The following is a 14,066-nucleotide window of genomic DNA, read 5'->3' as shown; positions in this document are numbered from 1 at the left end:
CCTGAAGATATAAAAATAAAAAGAGGAAGGACCTATAGATACAAAAATATTTTAAACAGTTATTTTTGTGGAGACAAGGAATTAGAAAGTGAGGGTATCATCAATTGGGGAATGGCTGAGTAAATTACAGTATGTGGTTGCAATGGAATATTATTGTGCTATAGGAAATGAGAAGCATGACAAGCAAGGAAAAACCTACAAAGATTTATATGAACTGAAGCAGAATGAAGTAAGTAGAACCAGGAGAACATTGTACATACAAAGTGATAGCAATACTGTATGATGAACAACTGTGAATAATCTAGCTCTTCTCTGCAATATAATGATCTAAAACAATCCCAAAGGACTCCTGACAAAAAATGTCATCTGCTTCCAGGGAAAGAACTGATGGAGTCTGAATCCAGACCAAAGCAAACCTTTTCACTTTCTTCCTTAATATATTTTTGCCTGATTTTTCTTCCACAAAAAAAATTATGGAAAATATTTTATGTAAATTACATATATCAGATTGCTTACCATCTCAGTGGGGTTGCTGTGGGAAAGAGGGAATGAGAGAACTCAAGACTCAAAATTCTTTTTAAAATATTGAAAACTGTTTTTACATATAATTGAGGAAAAATCAAAATAAAATTAAAAAAAAGTCTTGCTAATCAGAAGTGCCCAAAAGAATAATGAATTAAATTGGAAGGCAGTATGGAAAGGAGGTATGCAAGAAAAGACTAGTAAACTATATTTTGGGAATAGTGAAGAGGGAATTCCTCAGTTGGTGAGAGTTGAAGCAGTTCTTCTCTTAAGTCCTTTCTAATTCTAAGATTCTGTGCATCTGTGTTACTGTTATGGGAGCCACCTTGTAGGTAAAGCTGCCTTATAAGGAGGTGCTCCCATAATCATTTTCTCTTCCAGTGACCCAACCTTAAATGGAATTCTATGTCATAGCAAATGGTATGTTGAAATTCTAGCTTGGAGCATTTTTGCAACTTGTATTCCTAAATACTTTGAAGCAAATATTCTTCTGCCTCAATTTCTGTTCCCCAAACAAAATGGATTTGAAACTGGGAATGATTAAGGACCTTCATTCTGCAGCTATTTCTCTGTTTATTTTGCTAGGCATTTTGCCTTGGGCCACCAACATGTTTTATCATACTGTGAGCTTTTTTTTTTTTTAGGAAGGAAGGATATGGAGGATGAGGACTGGAAAAGCTAGCCATCATCTTAAACAAAGAATGAGGAGGAGGGAATCTGTTTCCAAGGAGATAAAGCTCTCCTTTATTTAAAGTAAAATTTTCTTCAGTGAAAGATTTTTGGGCTAGAGTCTTCTAAAGGCCTAAAAGGATCCATGATATTCATAAAGAAGGTGAAGCAATAATCTCCCTCAGTCTGTGCTATGTCACCCTGAAAAGATCCATCTGTCACTGCATAACCTAGGCTCTGTTGAGTTCTTGGCTTTAATGCTAGAGCTTTTAATAAAGGTAACTTTTAGTAATAACTGCAATAGAAATGTTTGGGAATCACAGACCCTCTTCCCTGAAATAAAGATTTCTAAGGAATTAATCTTAGTGAAGAGTTTGTCACCTTATTTGGTAAATCAAGCCACTACAACTCTTCTCTTTCATGACCTCCTCCCCTGGGTTTCTTTTAAACTAATCCTTTGGGGATTCTTGTTTTCTTGGGGGAGGAAGGGGTCGTAGTTTCCTTTCTCAATCCCTTGTGGAACAGTGAGATCCTCTTCCACTCCAATTGTGTAAAGACATTAAAAAAATTCTATTAATAGTGATATCATACTAGCATTTATATAGTGCTTTATGTTTTGCAAAATACTTAATAAACTTTATCTCATTTGATCCTCACAACTACCCTGGAAAGTAGACACTATCATGCTCATTTTAGAGATTAGGAAACTGCTGTGGATGGAAGTTAAGTCTAGAATCATGCAGTTCTTAAGTATCTGAGACTAGACCTGAATTTAAGTCTTGCTGACTTCTAGACCATTGCTCTATCCACTGTACCAGCTAGGTACCTCAGAAATACAGAATCAGCAGTGTTTATATCACAGAACATCTTTATCTCTAAGTGAATTGATTCCAAGACAAACTGGAAACCTCAAAAAATCAAAGAACTTTAGATATCCAGTGTTTAACAGACCAGAAACTGGAAATAAAATAGCAAAGTATTTAATCAAGAAAGATTAGCAATATAAATGACAGAAGAAAGTGAAGCAATCAGATGATTTAGTCCATACACAATTAAAATGCAGCCTATAGTACTACAGATGCATATGCTGGTGGGAATGAATTTAGGTATCAATATAATCTGCCTTGTATTATAGCTGGAAAAATTCTCTGGGCTGATTTTAACTTTCTTTCTCTCACAGCTTGAAGCTAACATGAGAGTCTGCTTAAGCCTCTCTGATGAAGTAACTCCTTTTTAAAAAAATGTAATCATAATTATTTTCCCCAGTAATTAATCTTAACTTATTCTGTGGGGTCTTTGTTACTCCTGGGTTTGGGAAAGACACAACAATCTTTCTTGCATTTTTATTTGCTTATTGTGCCAGATGAAGCTGGCACTCACTTGTCCCTCGTTCTAATGCCAACTCATCAGGCTGTCTTACCACCCTGGCATACTGGCTTCTATGATTTTTTAAAGTTCCCAACTCTCAGAAGTCTTTCACACCAATCAAAGTCCACTTCTTGTGATACAATCACCTCGTGTGCAGATACATGGTCTTTTGGGAAATAGAATGCTAGGAATTTCTCCACTTGGCTATGTGAAATACATATTTCACAGAACTGCTGTAAAGCACTTGGCAACCATAAAGCCTAACCATAATGCAACCCTAAATGAAAGTAATTATTCCTCTTCAAAAAAGGTTTTGAGGTCTGTTGTTCCAAATAAGTTGTATGAGTATGTGTGTAGATGGGTGCATGCATGTATGTTTGTGTCCCACAAGGGGCAAAAATCCCTCTATGTACTGCCTTTATTTATCTTGATCAAATTGAAGAGAAACAGGGCGGTCTTAGGCAATAGTCTTTGGTTCACTAAGGCTCCTTTTTATTTATTCATCTTCACTTTTATTTGAGTGCATGTGGTGGCCCTTTTCCCTACTCCCATTCCCCCAAAGAAAAAAGTATGCTGATGTGGATTGAACTTTGAGATCCAGGATCCCCAGGCTTGCCTTTTCAGGTAGAGAGAAAGACACTTGAAACATATGAACCCACTACTAATCTGTAAGGCATGTGGGAGTAGCAGATAGACAGGATGTGTGATGTGAACACTGGGGACTGGGACATGGCAGGGACATAGGGAAACATTACTGGTGGGGAGTTGGATCCAGGACTTTTGTCTTAAAATGATCATGATTGTCAGTATGTGTAGTGGAGATTAAACTATAAATGATCTTAGAAGAAACTGTCTACATTGATACTATTTATAGATCCTGAAAAACAACAAAAAGAACAAAACTAAAACTGTGATTTGGCTATGTAAAAAGTAACACTAATTACAGTTATTTATGAGAACTGCTTACCATTTATGGTTAATTACCACATGCATAATAGTTATTATGCATATCATTAATATATGCCAGATTAATTTAGTTGTAAGTTTTATTCTGCAATACCCACTTAGATGGGGACATTTCATGGCATTTCTATGGTTTCTGCCTGAGCAGTAAATCAGAAAGATGGGAAAAAGTGCCTAAAATAAAAAAGTGATATAGAATGTCATGATTGATCTGAATAAGCATGGAGCTCTGAAAAGGCCATCTAGTCTTTGATGAGGAGAATCATCTGAGGAAGCTGGAATGATCTGAGGATAGAACCAAGGGAAACCATTGAGAGATAACCATGTGTACCTGACTGCCATATAGCATACCTTGCAGAGGATCACCTTGCATTGCATTAAATTGCACCAACTGCAGTGTCTAGTGTGGTTGCTGAAGGCTCAGAGTCCATCAGGGGCTGGAATGAGTTTTTATGGAGACCAGTCAGAGCAGGAAGTAGAAATGGTGTGCCTTTGGTGGGAGTCTGGGATTCTAGGTAGAGGTCTTGACTTGGATAGTGGTAAGGTAATTCCTTCCCCTTTCTCTCTGAGATTCTAATTATCTAATGAAACACATAAAGTCACCCAAGTGAAGATATTGAAGCCATAGACACAGGGAGGGGAGGTGTTCTGGTGATTCTCTTGGGAAGAGTGGATGTGTGAACTCCAACCATTCAGAAGAGGACTGTTAAAGACACAGATGATCCTATTACTTGAAGGGAGAGTTATTATTGGGGGAGTTACATACTCCAATTTGTTAGCTTCCTATTTCTTTCTTAACTATATCTAAAATGATAATATGAGTATATTTTCCTTGTGGGTTATGCAAAATTGCGATGGAGATAAGAATAGAAATGGAAAATGCACGACAATTTCCTTTAAGGTAGAGGTGAGATATGAGCTGATGTCTTGATAAGTTTATATAATATTACACACAGATTATATTTTTCATTCCACGAGGAAGCCTAATGTGAGAAGTCCATTATCATACCTATAATTTGATTATAACCAATTAATCCCTTGATTACAAATCCAAACTCTGTTAGAGCACATATGCTAACTCTGCTGTCTATCTACTTCTCATGGAAACTTGCTCATAATATTAAAATATGAAAAAGAATTCCATAGAGGGTTCCTGGGAGGTAGGACTGAATCTGCCAAAATTAAAGAAGATAGAACAAAGGTTGTATTGTTTGTCTAAGGACGAGACTTACACCAGTCACTACTTGTTTGTATGAGAATAATCAAAAGGGCCAGTGAGTAGCTTTCCATTCCTCTACATGGTTAAGAATAGGTGTGCAATATCTTTTAAATGCCCTCCTGATTGGCTAGAGCTAGTGTCTGTTGATCTTGTCATGATTAGATTAGCTAGCCTCAGAGGAGAAAAAGACATCACAATGGCCCTGACTTCAAGGAGCTTACTGTCTACCAGAGGAGACCATTTAGTATGCTGATTTTCTAGAAGTGTCAAAGTCAAAGCAGTGCTTTTTGCTTCTTTTGCAAATGCTGATAGGAAGTAAGAACACTGCCTGTCTGCAGTATTTAAGTTGTCTGAGGCCTCTCAGCATATTATTGGCAATAGAAGCTAAAGTAGTAGCATTGAAAGATGGTTTTTAGCTCTGATGATTTTGAGGTTTTAAGGGCTCTCCAGGTACCAGTTAGCATTTTGCCTTGATTTTTTAGGCTACCTGAAGTGCTGAGTCCACTCTCAAAGTGGCATAATACAGTTGTTTTTGTTTTCTCCTGTATGTTTTTCCAGGCTTTTACAGGCATAGAGCAATTTATGAAAGACTGTTCCAAGGACACTTGTGTATGTTCATCCCTTATTCACAAGGAAGGTACTGTAAGTTAGTTCTGACTCAATCTGGTCAAGAAGTTTAGGTTCAAAATTAGAATGAAATAGGATATTTGTATATAATTTAAGAGTAATAATTTCAGTTGTTAATAGTGTAAAATCAGTCAGTGGTATAGTGGATAAAGTGCTGGGTCTGGAGTCAGGAAGATCTGAGTTGAAATGGAGCCTCAGACACTTTCTAGGTATGTAATTCTGGGCAAATTAGTTAACTTCTAGGTCTGCCTCAGCTTTCTCAATTGTAAAATGAAGATAATAACCTACCTTGCAGGATTGCTCTGAGGATTAAATGAAATAATGTTTGTAACTCTCTTTAGCAAGGTACCTGGCACATAATAGGAGCTTTATCCTTCCTTCCTTCCTTCCTTCCTTCCTTCCTTCCTTCCTTCCTTCCTTCCTTCCTTCCTTCCTTCCTTCCTTCCTTCCTTCCTTCCTTCCTTCCTTCCTTCCTTCCTTCCTTCCTTCCTTCCTTCCTTCCTTCCTTCCCTCCCTCCTTCCCTCCCTCCTTCCCTCCTTCCTTCCTTCCCTCCCTCCTTCCCTCCCTCCTTCCCTCCCTCCCTTCCCTCCCTCCTTCCCTCCTTCCTTCCCTCCTTCCTTCCTTCCTTCCTTCCTTTCTTCCTTCCTTCCTTCCTTCCTTCCTTCCTTCCTTCCTTCCTTCCTTCCTTCCTTCCTTCCTTCCTTCCTTCCTTCCTTCCTTCCTTCCTTTCTTCCAACTCTGTCTTTCCATTATGTGGCCAAAGTATTTTTAAGTTTCAGCTTCAGGATTCGGCATTGCAATGAGTAGTCTAAATTACTTTCTTTATGTGTTGACTAATTTGTTCTTCTTGTTGTCCAAAGGACTCTCAAAAATCTTCTCTAGTACCACAATTTGAAAGCATTGACTTTGTGGCTCTCAGCTTTCCTTGCGGTTCAACTCTCACACTCATACATTGTCACTGGAAGAACCATAACTTTGATTATATGGATCTTTGTTGGCAAGGTGATGTCTCTGCTTTTTAGTATGCTGTTCAGATTTGCCACAGCTTTCCATCCATGGCTACAGTCACTGTCTGCAGTGATCTGTTTTTTCCCCCATCTTACTCAACTTTAAACATATCCTATCTACAGTACTATGATATGATATATTCTAAACTGTACATTTCAAGAATTTGGAGAGCCTGGATAAAGTTATAGGATAATAGGTTGAGAGTTGGAGAACTCATAGGTTATTTAGTCTGAACACTTCCTTTTATAAAGGAGGAAACAGGTCCTAAGACAGTAACTGACTTACACAAGGTAACACATTACTTCTGCAGCAGAACTGGGATTCAGACATATGTCCTCTGGTTCTAATTCCAATAATTTTTCCTCTATAGAACACTGAGGAATATCATCACAATGACACATCTGAGGAATATCATCACAATAAAATATGATTGAAGAAGTAGAACCACAAGGAAATATGGAAGGGGCTGGCATTATTTAGCCCACAAAAGAACTTTGATTTTTCTTATAACTATATTAGAATCATCTATAGGCACCCTACTCCTGTAGTTCACTGGAGCATTAGGGCGACCTTGAGTTCTTGAAAGTTATGTTAGTAGAACTAAAGCTGGAAAGACTTTGATATGGCCTTGGCAATACTGCATCTGCTACCTGAGGATCATTCTAGAGAGACTCATAGCCAGTGGGTAGTCCAAATCTTTGGCTATGATAACTCATGAAATAAGTAACAATACAAAATAATCCTTACTCATGTACATTTCATCTACTGCATCTGACTGTGCTTCTGATTTTCTGAACTTAGCCACCATAACTCAGCTCCCTTCTTACCCTATAATAGCCCTCCTCAATGCTGGTCTCCTCTCATTGGTGAATACCTTCCAGGGGCACCATTTTGGATGGTCTAAGACCAAATATAGTTAATTCCCTTCATAGTTATGCTCCTAGCTTTCTGAATTTGACACTTTGCATAGATATTTTTTCCCACCCACACCAACCTTTGCCCAATAACCACTAACTTCACTAGTACCGTGAATACACAATTTCTCACTGTAAATGAAAGCAGAAGGCATGAGGAAATTGAAGCTAAATGGAAGGATAGTTTATGGGTTTTCTTTGGAGAAGTAAATGAAGCAGTTGGTGGAATTGGTTTCATTGTGTGGGCAAAAGCAAAAAAGTATTTTTTATGTATATTGATCTTACTCCTAGTGTTTGAGAGGAACATAAGTAAAAAGGCCAGTCTGCAGAAAATTACAACTTAATGACCAACATCTTTTGCATAGGATGGAGAAGATTTATGTTGAGAACTTAATAGTATCTTATAAACCAAACTAATTTATATCTTTATATGAGATTACTTCATTATAAAGGTTGGCAAAAGGAGGATGATATTTTGGAAAACATGGTTCAACATTAAAAAAATGAAAGGACCTAAATGCTTGTGGATGGCTCAGAAACCTCACACCTATTTCTCATATAATTTCTTCAAGAAAAAGAGTCAGCAAGAATCAAACAGCAACACAAAGAATTAAAATAACTATTTTGAATTATATGGCAACTCGGAAATCTCCTAATGGGCCAGGAGATTGTAACAATGGAGAAAATACCTATATGTATGGAATCACAGCTCTTGGAAATATTGATGTTTTGTGGGATGCAAACCCACTAACTCAAAATAAAAAAAGAAACCAAGACTGAAATTACAAATCAGCAAGTCAATTTATTACTTTTACTAGCAGAGGGCATACACAAGAGAGATGTAACTCAATTGGGAGGCACCTGCTGAGCTTAAGGCAGGTGTTTAAATATAGTTTCAAGGGTGGTGGGTTTCTTTGTGTGCTGAAAGGACTCACAATCTAACAACCAATCAACTAATTGTCTCCTCCTCTGTGCTTGTGATCATTTCCCTAAATCCAATCCTGACCATCTTCTGTACTCATGAACACCCCTCAAAATCCGATTTGCAGCCAAGGGTAGATTTGACAAGGGGTGGGGGATTTCCATAGCTTACATGATACATACACAAGAGTTGCCATGGGTTACATGATATATACACAATTAGGGGTTTCTATGGGTTTTGAACACAAATATGACCTAACAGAAGAAAGAAAAGAAGGGAAGGGGAGTGTCTAATTGGGGACTTTCTGCCTATTCTAGCTGGGACACCCAGCGTGAGTCCCTTTCAATGTTTAAAGGAATGATTGTCCATAAAGCCAAAGGGACTTGATTGGCTCAGGGTTGGAGACTTAACTTCTGCTTCCTTCTATGTAGTTTCCTGGTGGCATTTAACTGTGCCACTTAGGGGCATAAAAGTCAGTCCCCTTCAGGTGGAATCATAACCCTTAAGCTTTGTGGAGGTCCCAAGGCCACCTGAGTCATCACACCCTGGACTGTTGATTAGATATATTTCTGTATGGAGATCAGAGGGATTGAATCTATTAGAACCGCTATATCCTTTCTATGTTAGGGTTACTTAAACCTGCTTTTGTTAACTTTTCAATGGTCTATAAATGCCTTATTTCATCCCAACATTGAACCTGAATTAACAGAATACCTGAATAAGTACTTCCTCCTCCCTGGCATACTGAATCATGGTGCTGGAGAAGACCTTTGAGAGTCCCTTGGACTGCAAGGAGATCAAATCAGTCACTATTTAAAGAAATTAATTCAGACCACTCACTGGAAGGTCAAATACTGAAAAAGAAGCTTAAATATTTTGCTCACATACCGGGAAGACGAGACTCATTGGAAAAGACACTAATTTGGGGAAAGACTAAAGGTGAAAGGAGAAGGGATTGGCAGAAGATGAGCAGGATACATAGTGTTGTGGAAGCAATGAACATGAGCTTGGAGAGACTTTGGGAGATTATGAAGGTTGGTAGGGCCGGTGTGCTATGGTCCATGGAGTAATAAAGAGTGAGATACTACTGAATGACATAACAACCACAACTACCACCACCACAACTACCACTGCAACAATCACTTGTTTCTTGGATTGCTGTGGTCAAAGAATTCATTTGGAAACTCCCAAGTGATTTTAGGTTACAGTGGACAATCCACCTTTTAAGTGATGACCAGTAGGGCAATCTTAGTAAGCTACCTTGCTCTCCTCTCCTACCCTGAAAAAAACAAATTCAAAATTTTATATGAGAGAAAGACAATACAAAGTAATTGATACATGGATAATAAACAGGGGTATGCTGAGATATATTTATCAATTGATTCTCCTCCCCAAAATCTAGACATTACACATTATTATGTTTAGTCAGCATTTTTAACATTTTTCTCATTACTTTCTTAAGTCTAGAAATCAATAAAATAATAAATTAAGCCCTGACTAGTGACTTTTTTATTTTATGGGGTGTACTTGTTTATAGTTAAAAACTTAACAGCTATCCTAAACTGGTTCTAGCTAGCTCCAGTGCACCCCTTAGATTTTTAGTTCATAACCATACAATACCAACATAAGTTGAAATCATTCCTTTAACAGTAACTCCAGAAATATGCTAGTAAAAGTCTTTATATAAATCCTTCATAGAATACACTAGATTTTTTACTCTGGTTTATTATTATTATTAAAATTTTATTATTTAAAGTTTTATTGATATCTAAACAAACCAAATACTTTATACTGCAGTCTTTCCTCAATATCTTCTTCACTCTCCTCACCCCATTATTCTCTACCACAAAACTCTCTCATTACAAAGAAAAAGTTAAACAGAACCAACCAGTATAGAAAACCTTTTTGTCAGTGCCTGAATCATATGGCATTAGTGATTCTTCACCTTGCTAGCAAGAGTGCTTCATTTGTCTTGCAGAACCAATTTGTTAGAAATTCAATAAAAATTAAATATGCATTTATTAAGCACCTACCATGTGCCAGGCAGAACTAGGTGGCACAGTGGTTAAAGTACCAGATCTAGAGTCAGGAAGACTCATCATCCTGAGTTTAAATCTGATTTCAGACCCTTACTAATTGTATGACCCTGGACAAGTTATTTTAACCTTGTTTACCTTAGTTTCCTCATCTGTAAAATGAGCTGGAGAAGGAATTGGAAAACCACTTCAGTATCTTTGCCAGGAAAACTTCAAATGGGAACATGAAGAGTTGGACATGACTTAAATAACTGAACAACATATGTCAGGCACTGTGCTAAGTGCTGCGGATATAAAAAAGAACAAAACCCAACTTAATCTAATGGGAGAAGACAGCACACAAAAGAAGGCAGGAAAGATGAGGACCCACTCAGAGGTACCTGATGAAGAGGGGGTTGCATATTATTCTATGGAGTTGAATCTAGGCAGAGCAGCAGGTGCAAAGCCTTTAATCTGAGCTCAACTGCTTTGTTAATGTTTTCATTTAATAAGGTAGAAGTCACTGTGCATACTGTTCTCCTTCCTAGACTCACTTTCTTTTCCCTGCATTAGATTCATATGCATCTGCAATGTTTCTTTGAATTAATATTTATCATTGTTTACATGGCAGTAAAATCCTATAACATCCATATAAGAGTTTATTTTGCTATTTGCCCCCTCCCCCCCCCCCCCGCACCAACTTTGTTTATAGTTTTTTTTTTGTTCCCTGAAGTGCTGCTACAAATATTTGTGCATATATATATATATATATACATATATATAAATTTTGTTTATATTCTTTTTGAACCTCCTTGAAGTACATGCCTGATAATGGAGTGGCTAGGTCATAGAGTAAAATAATTTAATGGCTTTTCTAACGTAATTCCAAATTGCTTTCCAGAATAATTGAACCAATCTATAGTTCGTTAAAGAAGACATCAGTGTGCTAGTCTCCCACAGTTTGTTCAAATCTTTTTCTCTCTTCTATTGTATCAGATACAGAGGGTATGATGTTGATACCCCTCTTCCAATTTCTTCAGGTACTTCTCTCTTCCTGCTTGAGCCAGGCTTGCTCACCCCATATACTCATTCCAGGAGTAAAAGTGGTTCCTCAGAAGGGTAACCACATTTCTACAACACACTATTCTCTCAAGATTCGAGATGTTAGATGTTAGAAGGAAATATATCTCTACAGTAAAAACTATAGCTCCCAAGCCCCCCATCAGTGTGGTTCCCATTAATGACACCACAAACTTTTAAATATGAAACATTTACTGAGAGGGAAAAACCAAGAATGATCTTAATAAACATTTGCTAAATAACAGGCAGCATCGTGAATTATCAAAGCATTATGGCAAACATATAAGCCTACAATATATTTTCCTATCAATGCACATAGAGTCCATGGGGAAGAGTGTGCCCACACTTATAGAATCTCAGGGAGCATTCCTCACAAATGAGGAACAAATGAAGAAATGCATATGCCCATGACAACAAATTACTTGAGACTTCAGGTCTTGATGTTCCTGGTCCTTTTTGGAAAAAATCTACATTCCATAGAGACATTTTTTTTTGCCAGTTGTTATCTCACACATACTCTCTCTCTCCATACCACTCTCTCTCTCTCCATACCACTCTCCTGGGTAAAGTTGCCTCTTTTCTACTCTACAAGTTGATTAAGCAATGACAAGCTCTTTTCATTCATGTCCACCTTTTACAGAGTGCTAAGGAAAATGTTAACATCCTTTATTGACAAGCAATTCTCTTAAGCAAGAAAACTGTCAAGTGTCTCAGATATGCAAATAGCAGGGGATTCTGATTTCTTCAATGAGCCACAAACCTCTTCTAAGAGGAAAGCACAACTCACAGAAAAACACATGACAAGTCTGACTTTCTTTCTCTCAAACAGGGATGGGTAGTAAAGAGCAACACAGGCAACTCTGAGAAGCTTATTTTGTCAGCTGAGGATTAGTAGACCTAAGGTCAGTAATGCCTGAGATAAAGGATGAGGTCAAGATGGATAGGATGCTGGGCAGTCTTTAAATACAATGAATTTGTTATATAGTTGGGAAGTTTAGACTTTAAGCAGAACTCACCTAGATTAAAAAAAAGATGATTCTTACCTTATGTCTTAGAAGCAATATTAAGTAGCACTTCTAAGGCAGAAGAGTGGTAAGGGCTAGACAGTAGGGGTTAAGTGACTTGCACAACGTCATATAGCTTGCATATGTCTAAGGTCAAACTTGAACCCAGGACCTCTCATCTCTAGGCCTGTCTCTATCCAAAGAGCCATTTTGCTGCACTGAACTCATTTTCATAAAATGGCTAGGTACTAAATGACATGGAAAGCAGATTTAGGTATGTCCTGCTCATTGGGAAGTCCCAACTTACATAAAAACATGGACTGAAAATATGAGATAGAACAATTGCTCTTGTGGTATAGAATTGGAAAGAGAGGCACACAAGAACACATCTGAAAGAGAATATGAGAGGCAGCGTTGGTAATCCTTGAAAAAGTCCTAGATCAAGTGCTTGGAGACCACAGTAGATTGAGGTATATACATTGTCATCTAATGAAGATCGGGGAGGTAGATCTAACTTATGTTATGGTGGTTGAGAAAAAGGAAACATACTCAAGAAGAGAATGGAACCTTGATACTTCAGAATGATAGAACCAGTTTCAGAGAAAAGGAAACTAGAGGGAAGGAGGTCCCCTTATTCTCGAAAGCATTAACAATGACTTCATTAGTGATTTCTATTGGCATTTTTCTGCCTGATCTCACAGGGTCTTGAAGTGTGTATTAAAAAAAGGGAACGTGGATTGTATTGCTATCCAGGACATTGGAGCCCAAGAGACTGTTGTATTCGAATAATTCTATGAGACACATTTAAAGAAAGTATCTGTGTAACCTTGTAGGTAACAAAAACTATCCATACTTGGGGTACATTTATATGACCCTGGAATTTCCTGAAGTTATTGTTAATGTAAACAAAGTAATAAACATTCTGGCTCTGGTTTGTTCAGACACTTTAGGTGCCAACAGAGTGTCAAAATAAATTAGAAGCAAATAAAGACTGTTCAGATTATGAGAAGAATATTTAAGACAGCAAGCCAGGACTCAATACTCTCAAACTTTATTCATGTAATTTGCAAGGAGGCATACAGGAAGTTAGAGTCAAATGGTGACCATGATCATCATAAGGACATGCCTTATTGTCTACTCTTGAAAAGGACCTTTAGGGGATTATTTGGTGCCAGAAGAGTGGTTGAAGGGGAAGCCTGGCAGAAAGAGAGGTATGCTTTCTCTTAATCAATGGGATGTGAAATGTAAACAGGGAAAAAGTCACACAATTTAACTTACTGATTCATAACCATTCTGGGAAAGAACTGTTGCATATTTTTTTTCTAACTACAGGTATGCAAATGATAAGCAAAATACCCAAACCATAAAGAAAGAGATTTATTATGGGAGAGCTAATCCCACAACAAAGCTGGACCCCTGGTCATGAGCAGAGGACCCTGAGCACTGTGAGAGACCTTCCTTTATACCCCAAAGAATTAGACAACTTTTATACTAGTAAAAAAATAGCACAAAATCATCATACCCCTCAAAGAATAGAAACACCCCAAAGCAATATTCATTGGTTAGGTCAGCTAGGAAGCATCCTTATTTGGTGAGATACATCTTCTGACCATCTTTTGACCATGACTTAAAAATCACTTGATGGAAAGGGGGAAGCAGTGATGCCTGGGCTAAGAGTGAGTGGTGAGGAGTGGTACAAGGTTCTGAAGTAAAGGTCAGCCATCCTGATGTATAATGGATCACAAGTTAGGGTG

The sequence above is a fragment of the Monodelphis domestica genome, chromosome 5 (genome assembly GCF_027887165.1).
Source record: "Monodelphis domestica isolate mMonDom1 chromosome 5, mMonDom1.pri, whole genome shotgun sequence".
Taxonomy (NCBI): Eukaryota; Metazoa; Chordata; class Mammalia; order Didelphimorphia; family Didelphidae; genus Monodelphis; species Monodelphis domestica.
Note: the sequence above shows the minus strand (reverse complement) of the source record.